The sequence below is a fragment of the Triturus cristatus genome, chromosome 4_2, assembly GCF_964204655.1.
Source record: "Triturus cristatus chromosome 4_2, aTriCri1.1, whole genome shotgun sequence".
Taxonomy (NCBI): domain Eukaryota; kingdom Metazoa; phylum Chordata; class Amphibia; order Caudata; family Salamandridae; genus Triturus; species Triturus cristatus.
Window position 1 is genome coordinate 201316558 of NC_140586.1, and position 14393 is coordinate 201330950.

A 14393-nucleotide genomic window follows, 5' to 3' on the forward strand; every position below is an offset into this window, starting at 1 on the left:
CGCCGCTGTTCAAAGTTCCTCGGGGACCCACTCCTCTTGGGAACCAGGGGCAGACCGGACTCCTCCTTGGGATAGCCGCCATCTTGGGGCTACAAGGAGGAGGCGGTCTAGTAGTTAGCTGCACCACTACAAAATGTCGACACGGCAGCACACGCGCAGCGGACGCGCACAAGGCAAGCCCGTCTGCGCCCGTCCGCGCCTCGTCCAGCCCCAGGCCCGAAATCTCTGCCCAATTTAACGACCCTCCATTTGGCCCACTTCGCCTGAGTTATTCTTCAAGGACTCTTAGGGAGCTTAGATTTCCCCCTCTACCACAGCCTACATGTAGTGAGCTATGTCTTGATTCATTCCCCCAATACCTGGAGGGTCTGATGTCTTGCAGGGCGTGTTCTTTTAGCTGTAAACTAAACAGTCCAACCCGCCCAAAGCTTGACTCCTTACCAGATGCTAATCGCACAAGCCCAATCTTCATCCTATGTAACACCAGGTCTCTGGCCAAACACCCTACCGAAATCTGGGATATGATGAACTCTCACTCCCCAGACCTGTGTTTCTTTACAGAAACCTGGTTAAACCCATTTAATCATACCCAGATTAGTCTAGCTTTTCCAGACGGATATAAATTCATCCATTTAGACAGGCAGGGAAAACTGGGGGGGGGAATTGCTATTGCTTTCAAAGATCATCTAAAAGCCCAGTGGACTGCTACCTACCTCTCAGCCTCACCAGAAGTAGGCTTTTTCAGGCTGATACTATCCCCTTCGGTAACTTGGAATGGGGCTCTGATCTACCGCCCGCCGGGGCGAGGACAAATTTTGCAAATGAATTGATAGAGCTGATCGCTCTTCAAACTTTAACGTCCAATAACTTCATCTTGCTTGGAGATTTTAACTTTCATGGGGAAGCTTTAGAAAAGCCTGAGACTGATAATCTCCTAACAAGTTTAAAACAAATTGGCCTCTCCCTCCTCTCAAACACCCCCACACATAGAGCAGGCCACGCTCTGGATCTGATCTTCTCTAACATGACCCTCCTCGCTGACCTCCCTCCCCTTCCTCTAACTTGGTCTGACCATTTTATGGTTCCTTTCACGCTCCGACAACAGAACCCTACCACCTTACACGAATCTGAACCTTGCCCATCTCAATTTTGGCGACCCTGGAATAACCTATCGTTAGAAGCCTTTACGGCTGCGTATAACGCCTCACCCCCAGCACCCCCTACGTCAGGCTCAGATACGTCAGAGTTGCTAAAGTCTTTCTCAACCAAACTCACTACAGTCTTTGACTCTCTGATTCCGGTAAAAAAGTTTGGTACACAGAAGAACTTAGATTAGAAAAATCTAGGTGCAAAGCCTTAGAGAGATACTGGAGAACAAGCCATACTCTTGCGGACTGAAAGACATATAAACTCTCTCTGACTAAATATCACAAGAATATAAAAGCAACAAGGAAGGCATATATATTAAAACAAATTGACCAAGCTACCAATTCTACTAAAATTCTTTTTAACATAGTTAAAGATTTTATTAACCCGCAGGCGTGCAGATTGCCTCAAATTGAATCTCAAACCCTATGTGACTCCTTAGCAACTCATTTTGAGGAAAAAATAAACCTGATCTACAAGAACTTCGCCCCCACACGAACTCACACCAAAATCCCATCCATAAATCATGCCGAACTTAAATTACAAACCTCAAATACGCTCAGCCAATTCGAACCGCTATCTATCAAGGAAGTACACTCTTTGCTGGCTTCCGCTAAGTTAGGGTCACCCAGTGACCTTTGCCCCCCGAGGGTCATGGCCATTATAGCACCAAGCTGTGCCTCAGAAATCTGCACCATATTCAACAGCTCTATAGAATCAGGTACCATTCCTCCCAGTTGGAAGGAAGCTTGCGTCCGCCCTATCTTGAAAAAGCCAACAGCAGACCCCCTCACGTTTGCGAACTATCGGCCCATATCACTGCTTCCACTATTGGCTAAATCACTAGAAGCAGCCATAAATAAACAGCTGAACCACTATCTTGAAGGAAACGATCTTCTTGATCCTTCGCAATCGGGCTTCAGACCGGGCTTTAGCACGGAAACTGCTCTGCTTGCGGTCACAGACTCCCTGAGGTTAGAAATAGATGCGGGAGGATCAGCTATTCTGGTCCTCTTAGATCTCTCCGCGGCATTCGATACGATATCCCACTCCAAGTTGCTAGAGAGACTGAGATGCTGTGGAATCCAAGATCTAGCACTGCAGTGGCTTCAAAATTTCCTGACAGATAGAATCCAAACAACTATGCTTGGGACATTCAGATCCAAAAAACATAAGCTGGACAAGGGCGTCCCTCAGGGCTCATGTCTTAGCCCTACCTTGTTTAACCTTTACATGTCCCTGCTGGCCAAAATAGCTGAATCCTGTGGGTTCGAGATTATCTCGTACGCGGACGATACCCAGCTCATTTTTAAAATTTATCCTAATGCCACGGCAGGAAACACACGTTTCGCCGCAGGTATGAATGTTATCTCTAACAGGATGACAGAGAATCTTCTCCAGTTAAACCCCAGTAAGACGGAAATCTTGTTAGTAGGGAAAGCCTTGCTCTTCTGGTCCTCTGAATGGTGGCTGAAGGAGCTTGGAACTGCCCCGATCCCGAAGCAAACTGTGAAGAACCTGGGGTTTACACTTGACCAGGCTCTTTCAATGAAAGATCATGTGGCGACTATCACCAGCTCATGCTACTATAGCCTGCGTCTGCTGCGGAAGAGGCTTCCCTACCTCCCCATCAAGCACCGTAGAACGCTAGTACAGGCCATGGTCACCTGCCGTCTCGATTACGGAAATGCAATGCTCACCGAACTCGGCCCTTCCCTGCAAAAAAAACTGCAGGTGATCCAAAACACGGCTGCCCGGATGATTCTGGACCGACCGGCGGGCTCGCCCTCAGTCACCATTCTATCAGAGCTCCACTGGCTCCCAATCGGGAAGCGCTCCCATTTTAAGACCTGCTGTCTTACCTACAAGGCCCTGAACGGCTTTGGCCCCAAATACCTGGCGAACAAATTAATAAAAAAGACCTCAACTGTTAACTTACGGTCCAATTCCATGGGACTTCTAAAGACTCCCAGAATTTGCCGCGCCTGATCAGGGGCGAAGTCCTTCTCTTGCCTCGCGCCGCGCTACTGGAATTGCCTCTCCCTCGCTATCTTCAAGAAAAAACTGAAAACCTTTCTATTTCTGACTCCCTAATGCTTGACTTGATGCTCTTTCCTGCCTTTTTGTCTCAGGAAACGACACTGCAGCGCCGAGATGCCCCCGGGTGAGTCGTGCGCTATAGAAATATTCATAACATAACATGAAAAATGCGTAATACCACAAAAAACCACATTTTGTATTTCAATCCAAACCATCCATGCCCTCAATAGACACCGCAGAAACAGTTGTTGTTTCATGCACCCATGAGTAGATCTGGGCCTACTGGCTGAGAAAGGCTTATTGGCAGACTACTGGGCTACTTACATAGTGAATTAAATAATTATTGCAAATTGATCTTAAAACATGGAGAAAATGTAGTGAACGGTGCAACATGTTTCCTTTATAAAAGAAGAAAAATTACTTACAAAGAAACAACGAGGCCCCTACTGCAACTACAGGCAACCCACCACAATGAATTTTAAAAAAATCAATGAAAAGTACAAATAAATCCAGGTGCATGGCCCCAATCAACAAACAACACCAGTTTTCCAACTTACTTGTGAAATCTCAAATCCAAAGTCCTCAGATCCAATGATATATTATGCAAAGAGTGATCCTTCCAGCTCTAAATCCAAATTAAATGTGACCAGGAGATGGACAAATCCCTGAAGCTGAATGGGAACAGGAAGTTGGCGGCTCTGGGGCATTTCCTTCCTCTTGAAAGAAAAGTGAAAAAAAGAAAAAGGACGCCTTGCACAAAAAAGTATAGCCAAATGTCAATTTGAGGATGTTTTTACTCCAAATCATCATTTCAAGAAGGTTATGATGCTGCTCAGGGAGAAAACCTTCTCCAGGTTGCAGTCACGGTAGATCCTGCGTGTTTGGGATCGTGTTCTTCACAAAACCCCCGCCAAACGTCCGCCAAAAGTCTGCCAAAAGTCCACAGGCGCGCTCGAATGACGTGTTGGCGATCGCAGACTCTCGCGGGACCATGCGGCTGCCTAGCAATTCTCGTGGCACTCGCGAACGGCTCTGGAAATCTCATCGGTGATCGCAAGCACCTGGTAAGCCGCTCCTGCGCACGTGAAAATGCATTTTAGGCACAGAAAAAGAGCGGAGTTTTCTGCAACTTGGCGTTCTACTGTGGTAAATATTTCATTACCGGTACTATTTTTTTTGCGGTAAAGTCTAGTAAGAATAACTCAGTAAATATAAGAGGCAGAATCCGTGGTATTAGAGGTTCTAAAAGGCTTTATTCCTCTACAAAGGAATTACAGTTCAAACTGCAGGCTTCAAATTCCATCACCCTGAAGGTTCAGGAAGGAAGGCAATACATTATTGACAAGTAATGGTATTTATATGGAAAGCATTACATTAAGACAGATGCAAGAGGCGTAACAGCTGATAATACAGATATAATACACATACGTAATGAAAAAAGGCGTAAACATAGGCGTAACTAAATACGTCATTAAACATGATGTCACAAGTGGGTGGATCCATGAGAGAATCCTGCAATGTCAGCAGAAATACTTGGCAGAGATGCGCGCGCAGCCGCATGACGTGTGATTGACGTGCAACTAGAGGGTGAAGGGGACTTGACATTTAGCTCTACATGTGGAGACAGAAGTCTGGGGGGTCATGTCAACCTAATCCCAAATCATATCTGATATCTTATGTTTAAAGAACTGTATTATCCAAAAGAAAATGTCTCTCGGACGGAATCTATTCTATACTGACTGTTAGTGCGTGTACAAGCGTCTAAGTGTCTACATGAGATGCGAGGGGGCAGGAATCTTCCATGGTAACAGGGGCTATGAATTACTTGCATGAGGACAGTGAGGCCTGGCCCTTTGCACGGTAGCTGGAAGAATGTTTACCTAAACTACTAGACAGGAATGCATCGGATGAGGAGCGGAGCAGATAATCTTGAAGGTGAAATACAGTTTTTGGCAGGCAACAGGCTGGATCAGGCACCGTTAGCCGCGCAGGGAGTAGGACAAAGTTCATGGATACAGATGCAGGCTCGGACTGGAGCTTTCAGAGGCAGAAGGCAGGAAAAGGCTTGATGGCAGAATTCAGGGCCTACTCGCCTGAGTCTGTAAAATGTGGAAAGCGAACCACATAAAGTCGGTGGCCTTTCATACTTAGGAATGGAATATCTGACCCATTCATAGCGGATCTGAAAGAGGTCATGTTGACGGTGGACGCACATGTATTTGCGTCTTCATAACTGAAACTGGAGGGAACATACATGTACTTATAGCATGCACATGGAGCCGTTGGGGTCTACGATAGGGGACATAACTGATCACAAAATTCATATTTCCTCATTCCCTCCTTGTCCCCTACGGACCCTCAGGAGATATCGATCTTCATCAATCCATCGATCTGTTCATATAGCATCATTTGTTCTTCTTTCTTCTTCCGGGATCTTGAACGAAAACTTGGATGCGGGATACACGATGTGGCACACAGACCACAAATCGCTGGCCCACATTGTAGACATAAGCAGCAACTGAATATTATGAGAAAGCCAATACCTAGGAAGGATAGGATCCTCCATCCCCAGGCTGACAACACGCTCCAGAACCAACCGGACCAAGTCCAGGTGCCTGGACTCTGGTGTATCTGGCTTATAATCTTATGAAGGCGAGTTATGGCTTTATATACTGACGGCGAATTTTCTGGTATGAAAACACAGCAACTTGATCCGATGACCCTACAAGCTCCGCCCCTATCGGCCAGGATGACGTGAAGGACAAGACGATTTTGAAGCACAACAATCCGCATAGCAGACTGCTCTTCTGTTAAATTGCCTAAGGCGGAAGTAGTCTCGTTCACTACTGCTTCAAGGGTTCTAGTTAATCTACGTATCAGCTTACTATTAGTGATTGTACCTATATAGGGAAAGAAACCTTTATTGAAATCTGTATATTGCTCCCATGCCGTTTCAGTGTAATCGACAATCGGGAGATCTCTCTGCTGTCTATTGTGTACTAAATGGGTATTTCTGTGATAATCAGGAGGAGCTAGGAAAACAGGTGGCAGAAGGAATGCTATGTAACAGGTACCATCCCAGTCTAGAGGTAGACGTATATATGCGGTCTGGCCACATATGAAGTAAGAATGACGGGAAGCTCTAAATGTAGATTTGCCTTGATCACTGAATTTTATTACAGTGGTGCATTTACTATGGCCCATGTGTATGGAACCATTCTTTCTTACACATAATTCCCCTTTAACTGGGAATACTGACATAGCGGGCAAGATTAGTGTAGCTTCGGATTCGACATTCAGAATCAGGAGGTTAAGTGTAAAATTACCTAATCCATATACTTCATTTTCTAGATCAGTTCCTGTTCTTTTGGGAAGTCCCTCCTTGTTAGAGTAGCAGACTTTAAGCAAAACTAGGTTCAGGTTTCCCCATACCCAGTTGTCTTGATAAACTACTGAATTTAAATCTAGGGAATTAATCAAACTAAACCATGCTCCACAGGAGCCATTGTGTGTGAACGGATATGGAAAGAGGGGCAAAACTCCCTTATAGTTCTGATAGGGAGGGAGTCGGCCACATATCCAACAATTTGTAGCATTGCTGGTCTGATGGGAATGATGTAACATACTAATGAATGTGTTGTTGCGCAGCGCAAATCTATAAGACAACTCATGCGGAGGTAATTCGCTAAAAGAATGTTCAGCAGTAACATTGTAAGCACGTTTAGAAATAGGGTAATACATATGCAGCAATATACTAGAAATGATGATCAGAAGACTTAGAAAAAACAAAATTAATAATGTTACTGTGCAGTGACTACGAAGTGATTTACAATACGCATGCTTTTTAAGCTGCATCTGTCGATTTCTCTCTCTATTTCGGTCTAGAGGATACATGTCAGAGACAAATTCAACCGATTCACCTTGGAGAGGACTTAAACAATCAAATTGTCTGACTTGCTAGACCTTAATTTCAGTTTATAAAGTTCCGTTTTCGTTTGTTCAACCAAGGGGAGCTTTGAGTCTGTCTGTGAGGGAATGCAGGGCTGAATGTTCACATCGGACGGTAGTCCATAAAATTTTTTGATATGACTCGAGTGCAACCACCCTTTACGTCCCTCGATCTTCACGGCTGTCCTTGTTGTTAGTAGAACGAGTTTAGGCGATTTCCACCTAGGCTCCAGTTGGGTCTTCCGGTCGAAATTCCGCACCAGAACCAGGTCACCTGGAACCACGTCATGGGGCTTCACCTCAGTGTTATCGGGAAAAGCTGCAGTTACCTGTGAACGACAAGATTGTAGTGCAGACATCAAGGAAGCCAGGTAATCTGTCAGCATATTACAGTCAACATCAGTGATTTTGCGAGGTATAGGCGTCCCCCACATATTTGGTGGTCTACCGAAGATCACCTCGTACGGGGATAGCCCTGTTCGAGAATGTGCTACCATTCTCATGTAAAAGAGCGCAACTGGTAAGGCTACTATCCAATCGACACCTTTTTCTCTACATATTTTGGACAATCTGATTTTCAGGGTTTGATTATGACGTTCCACGAGACCTGCTGCCTCGGGATGTCGGACACAGTGGAATTTCCATTGGTAACCTAACAAAAGTGAAACGTGTTTCATTAGTTCGGATGAGAATGGCTGGCCGTTATCTGAGTATACAACACGTGGCAAACCATATCGTGGGAAGAATTCTCGAACTAGCTGTTTGGCAGTAGTCGGGGCAGTGTAATCTGAAACCGGGTAGGCTTCTGTCCAACGGGAAAGAGCACAAACAACTACGAGAACATATTTGAATCCTCGACATCGTTCCATCTGGATATAATCCATCTGGAGGACTTCAAAAGCATGATCGGGAGGTTGAAATCCACCCTGCTCTACGGGGATGCTTTTACCTGGATTAAACTGACAACATATCATACAGGTACGTACTTTCTGTTTGGCTGCTGCTCGCAAGTGTTTGTTGAACCAAATGTGTTGAATGCTGTCTAGCATAGCTTTTTCTCCTAAGTGCGCTGGACTATGTATTGTGTTAATGATGACTTGAACCATGGAGTCGGGAAGAAACCATATAGATTTTTCCTTCGTCATCCATCCTTGATCCGTTTGGATCCCTCCTAATTCAGTCCATTTCTTTATTTCTTCTGGTGTAGCATGTGTCTGTATGTCAATTATATCAAGGGCGGGATCCTTAACTGTCATGCAATGTGTTGGTGTCAGAACTATTGTCTTTGTCGTGTCAGTTGTGTGAGTCTGATTCTGAGCAGTCTGTTTAGCTGTTCTGTCAGCTAAGTCGTTACCCTGAGAAATGATATCGGTAACTTTTGTATGGGCTTTGCATTTCATAATCGATATTGCAGTAGGTAAATGAATCGTATCTAATAGGGCTTGAATGAGGGGTCCGTGTTGGATGTGGGCACCATGAGAAGTTAAATAACCTCTCTCTCGCCACAGCACGCCGAAGTCATGGACGACTCCGAATGCATAACGTGAATCTGTGTATATGTTGACTTTCTTATTTTTGGCTTGAATACAGGCTTGTGTCAGAGCGATGAGCTCTGCTGCTTGAGCTGACAAAGTGTTAATACAATTTGTTTCAATGACTTCAGTGTCTGTTGTGACTGCGTAAGCGGCCACTAACTCTCCTGTACTTGTTCTCATACATGAACCATCTACATACAATGTCAAGTCTGGATCTGATAAAGGGATATCTGTCAAGTCTTGTCTGGGTTTTGTCGTGATAGTAATGACTTCAATACAATCATGTGCTAATGGATCTGTTCCATTCACTGGCAAAAGTGTGGCAGGATTTAACGTATTACAACGTCTGATTTCTATATGTGGCTGAAACAATGTTAATTCATAACCGGTGAGTCTCGCTATAGTCAAGTGTTGTGTTTGTGTGCGGTTCAAGAGAACCTCTACTGCGTGTGGTACTTGTACTGTCAATTGATGTCCTAACACTATGGCATCGCTTTGTCTGATTGCTAAAGCTGTTGCTGCCACTGATTTCAGGCACGCAGGAAGAGCCTGAGCTACTGGATCTAATGTACTAGAGAAATAAGCACATGGTTTGTGTGATCCTGCTTGTTCCTGAGTGAGTACTGACAAGGCAGTACCTTCGCGTTCTGTAACAAAGAGTGTAAACTGTTTACTGTAACATGGTGTTGCTAAAACAGGTGCTTGACATAAAGCTTTCTTTAAGCTTTCAAAGGCATGTGTATGTTCTTGAGTCCAAGGGAGAACAGTCGATGTGGCTGCCTCCTGTGTTGTCAACTGGATGAGTAGTTTTGCTAGAAATGCATATTGAGGGATCCACTGCCTACAGTATGAAGTGAGACCTATAAAAGCCCGCACCTCCTTTTGTGTCTTGGGTGGTGGCATGTTAGCGATTAACTGGATGCGATCAGGTGTAAGCTGTCTTCCCTCCTTGGACAGCGAGTGCCCAAGGTAAACAACTTGCTGGACACAGAATTGCAGCTTAGAAGGGGACACTTTGTGCCCCTTGTCTGCCAGAAATTTCAAAACCGTCAGTGACGCTGTTTCACATTCAGGTTCGCTTCGGGCGGTGATCAGCAGATCATCGACATATTGAAGCAAGGCAGTGTTAATTGGCATGTGGATACTGTCAAGTTCTCGTTTCAGTGCTTGGCTATAGATGCTGGGGCTTTCTGTAAATCCTTGAGGTGCGCGTGTGAATTTAAAACTTCGTCCGTTCAAACTGAATCCGAACAAATATTGACTTTCCGGATCTATTGGGACGCTAAAGAAAGCATTCTTGAGATCAATTACAGTGAAGAACGTTGCTTCTGAGTCAATAGCTGTTAGTAATGAAGAGATATCTGGGACCACAGGATATTGTGGTACAATGCATTTATTTAATTCGCGCAGATCAATAACTAATCGATATACTGGTGGTGCTTTTGGATCCGTTCTTTTAAGAATCGGAATTATCGGGGAATTACATACATTGGAGTCGGTTTCTACAACCACTCCTTGTGCAATGAGCTCGTCAATGATTTGCAGCAAAGCCACAACAGCATCTGGTGGTAACTTGTATTGTCGCATTCGTGGTAGTACTACTCCTGTTTTTAGTGTGACTCGATATGGTGTAATGTTCATGCAACCAACATCAGTTGGGCCTTGTGCCCATAGATGTGTAGGTAAATTCTGCAGCCGGTGATCCATGTCTCTGGACACGTAGTGACCTTTGAAGTCACGTAAAAATAATCGTACTCCTTCCGGAGAACAACATATTATAGCTCCTAGAGCTTTCAATGTTTTTATACCTAACAAGTTTTCTGGACATGATTTAGTAAGCAATAAATCTGTAGTTCGTGTCAATGGACCAACCGTAAGTGGAAGGGGTTGCGTAACTTCATTAATGATAGGCTTTCCTGAGAATCCAAGGGAAATATTCTGTGAGCCTGAGAGGGGTGCCCCTGGAACTTCACTGCGTCGTATAGTTGTTCTGCTTGCCCCTGTATCAAGTAAAAACTTTCTGTCTTCCCCTAATAGTTCACTATGTACATAAGGTCCCTCTTGATCTACAGGAACCTCAATAAGGGGTAAGCCAACTTCCCTCTCTAGGCTATTTCATGTGTATTGCTGATAATCGGGATAGTCATTTTGTGCATACTGGTACATCTGTTGCGTTGTTGCTTGTGTGGCAGCAATAGGCTGCACTTGTGGTGGTGCTACGGTCTGTTGTGGAGCTGGCTGTTGTGGAGCTGGCTGTTGCGGAGCCGGCCTAGATTGTGCATGCTGAGGGATTTGTTGTTGATTCTGATCCTGTCTAGGTGGACGTGGTCTTTCCTGGGTTCTACCTGTGGCAATATTATGTTTCAAGACTGGACAATCGTGTATATAATGACCTTGTTGTTTACAATAGTTGCATGTCCCTTTCACCGGACCTGCGGAATCACCTTTTTTATGACCATCAGCTGGAACTGACTGAGCAACAAGCATTTTCATTTTCGTATCTTTCATACGTCTTTGTTCATGTTCTTGTTCTTCTCTAATTCTATTGTGGTGATATTGTAACATCTGTAACATCTGTGACGGGGTGTTACCTTGCCAGGTACTCTCAAATTTCAATACTCTATTCTTAACTTGCGGCAGGGAATTTTCAACTAATTTTGTCACAAACAGATGTGGATATGACTCGCTACTTGCTTTTATGCCACTATTAATACCAAAACATTTTTCAAATCGGGAATAGAAATCACTAGTGTCTTCATCTTGCTTTTGTTTACAGGCTGATATTGCACCCCAGTCCTCCTTTTTCGTAGTTAATAAACGTGGCAGTACCTGCACTAATAATCCTGGTAGTGCTGTAGTCTTTTGCCCAAGCCCTGATCCTGCAGCTCGGGCCTTTTCTTCGTTTTCTAATGCTGTCCAATCTATCTTTTGGTCTCCCACCTCCCATTCCTTTTCTTTGAGTTTCTCGTAAACACCGGCAGGCATTAACACTTTCAATATTTTCATGATGTCGGGGTAGGTATACTCTCCCATGAGTAACATGTCTTTTATCTCACGGTGGAAACCTGCTGGATCCTTGTCATGGCTGGGTACTACTTTCTTCATTTCTAATAATTCAATTTTAGTTATAGGCGTGTACACAAACACGCGTGTAAAGTTATTATCTTCACCTCTGATTGGGTGTACTTCGCGTAACGGATTCTGTCTATCCATGTGATACACTTTTCTTCTCATAGTGGGAACTGGAACGTGTTCTGGGTATGCGAAAACTATATACTGGTTTCGAAATTCTAGAATTTCTTTAATTAGATCAGTACCTGAACCTCTCCATTTATTCGTGAGTAATTCGGTCAATATGTCAGGTAAGGGTCCAGGATCGGAGTGTTGGCTTTTATATAATATAAGGAGGTGTTGAATCATGTATATACTAGCTAAACGCTGTTCGTATGGGGTAAGATTCAGAAATGTGTGTGCTAGTGCATCTTCACTGTATTTGTCGGGACAGTCGGCCCATTGTACTGCTGACCTGGCTAATTCTTGTTCATCCATGGAATCGAGCATATGGTACCCCCTTCGATCTCGGAGTAATTTATCAGCGTCTTGGAATAAGTGTTCAGGGGACCTTGTATTTAACATAGGGGTTTGAAAATGTCTGTTACATTCTGGACGTATCGGACGTATCGGATCATTAAAGCCTCTAGTATTTATGTGGGGTCTTCCTCTACCTACGTAAGCTATCGTATCTAATTGTTCTGATTCTTGCTCCTCCTCTCCCTCTGATTCAATTCTGTCTGCTTCTCGTCTTTCTTTATGTATTCGTTCTACTTCTTTGCGGATCTTTCGGCACATAACTACTATGCATGACTGTTTATCATGTTTCTCGTCTGATATGTTCTGACCCCATTTGGCAAGTTTTTGCATGGTATCATGATCTGCCCCAGGCCTGTCTTGGTTCCTGATCACGCAGTTTATGAAAAAACATAGTAGTTGTCTTTGTACATCCACTTTCTGGTATTCCATAGCTTCGTTAATACTTTCTGGGCCTCGCCCTGTTTGGACAAAGTGATATATATTGTCTAGATGTTCAACCATTCCTGGTATCGTCATTAAATACAATGTAGCTCGTCTTATACGTAGTGATGATAGTAGCAATCTGTCCTGTTTACCTGGCACTGGATCGTATCTACAATCCACAAGATGTTCTTTAAACATGTCGGATGTCGCTAGTTGGGGTGTACGTTGGAGTGCTAAATCTCTAAGGGTCTGTTTATTTCGCGGCGGTGTGGCAAACATGTCTGTCGTACCTCCTGTAGCACCATCTGGGGTGCTGGGCAAGAAAGGATTCGTTGGACGTAAGATAGAAATTGTAGATGCGGGAAAAACAGTAGAAACGGACGGACCTGTGGGAATGGGCGTAGGAGTTTGTTGTTGCGGGGATACAGACGGATGATCTTGGCGTTGAACACCATCAGCAAGCGGTGTGTGTGGTATGGTATTAGCATACTCGGGAGCTACGTCATCTAAATAGGAGGAAAGGAAAACGTCTTTTGCTGTTTTAGGATGTGCTTTTATCGGGAGTAATGGGGGTGTCAAGTTTTTCGGTATTTCCGGGGTGGCCTGAGGTAACCCTTCGGCCAAAAGAGGATACATACCATTCATAAGGGTATTTCTTTGTCTATCTACTTGTTCTGATTTTACTCGGGTACCTTCCTCAATTAATAGATTTTCTCGGGCTTTATTTGAATTCTCCCTACCTTTCTCTTCCTGTCTGAGCGCTTTTTCTGTACGTCTATATGATTCTTTACGCCATAATTCAATGGCATCTTTCTGTGACTGTCTGGCTTTCTTTTTCCATACTCCTTCTTCTACTCTCATGATGCAATCTGCATCCCAGGTCCCCGCTGCGGGCCACCTCTGACTTTCTGGCAACTCTTTGGTGTAGTCCACCCATAAATCAAGAAATAACACGGCATCTAGGCCATGCTTATGATACATAAAGTACCCTGGAGTGTCCCTAGGTGGGATGGGAACAGCTTCTTCGAGTACACCTTTTCTGGTTTTGATCTGTCTTAATTTCGAAAAGAGCGGCATTTTTAGACCTTATTACTTGAACACACTTAATACAATAAACACAATAATGAACAATCATTCACACCACAATATGTAGAACGTATTAAAACATTTAACATTTTAACAGTTTAACGAACGATGATAACTAATAGAAAACTAGTTACTGACATAATACGAACACTAAATAATACTTAATTATATGCAAGACATACTAGATATACTGCTAAACAGTACAGATACACTGCTGAAACAGTGCAGACCGGATTTGTGTACCCAAACCCGTCTTGACCGGCACAGACTATGTGCACGTTTAAATGCCTCCCCAACAATGGTACTCACCGGGTAGCGCGGAACGGAAGGCCTCGGAACTGAACTGAAACTGGACCGGACTGGACTCGACTCGACTGGACTCGGAACTTCGGAACCTGGTGGGCCTCTGTATACCTCGGATCTTGCTCTCTCAGCTAGGCTCTGGTCGGGATACTTCGCACTTCTCACCACCTCGTCTGGGTGTTGATCGCAGCCTCAGTCACCCCCGCTTGGCCGGAGGGAGATACAGGAAATCCTGCAGGTACGCGTTTTTGTCCGTTCAGCTGTGGCAGGAGACCGGGCCTGCAACGCACCTCCGGCGCGTGAGATGAGAAAGTGTCCCTA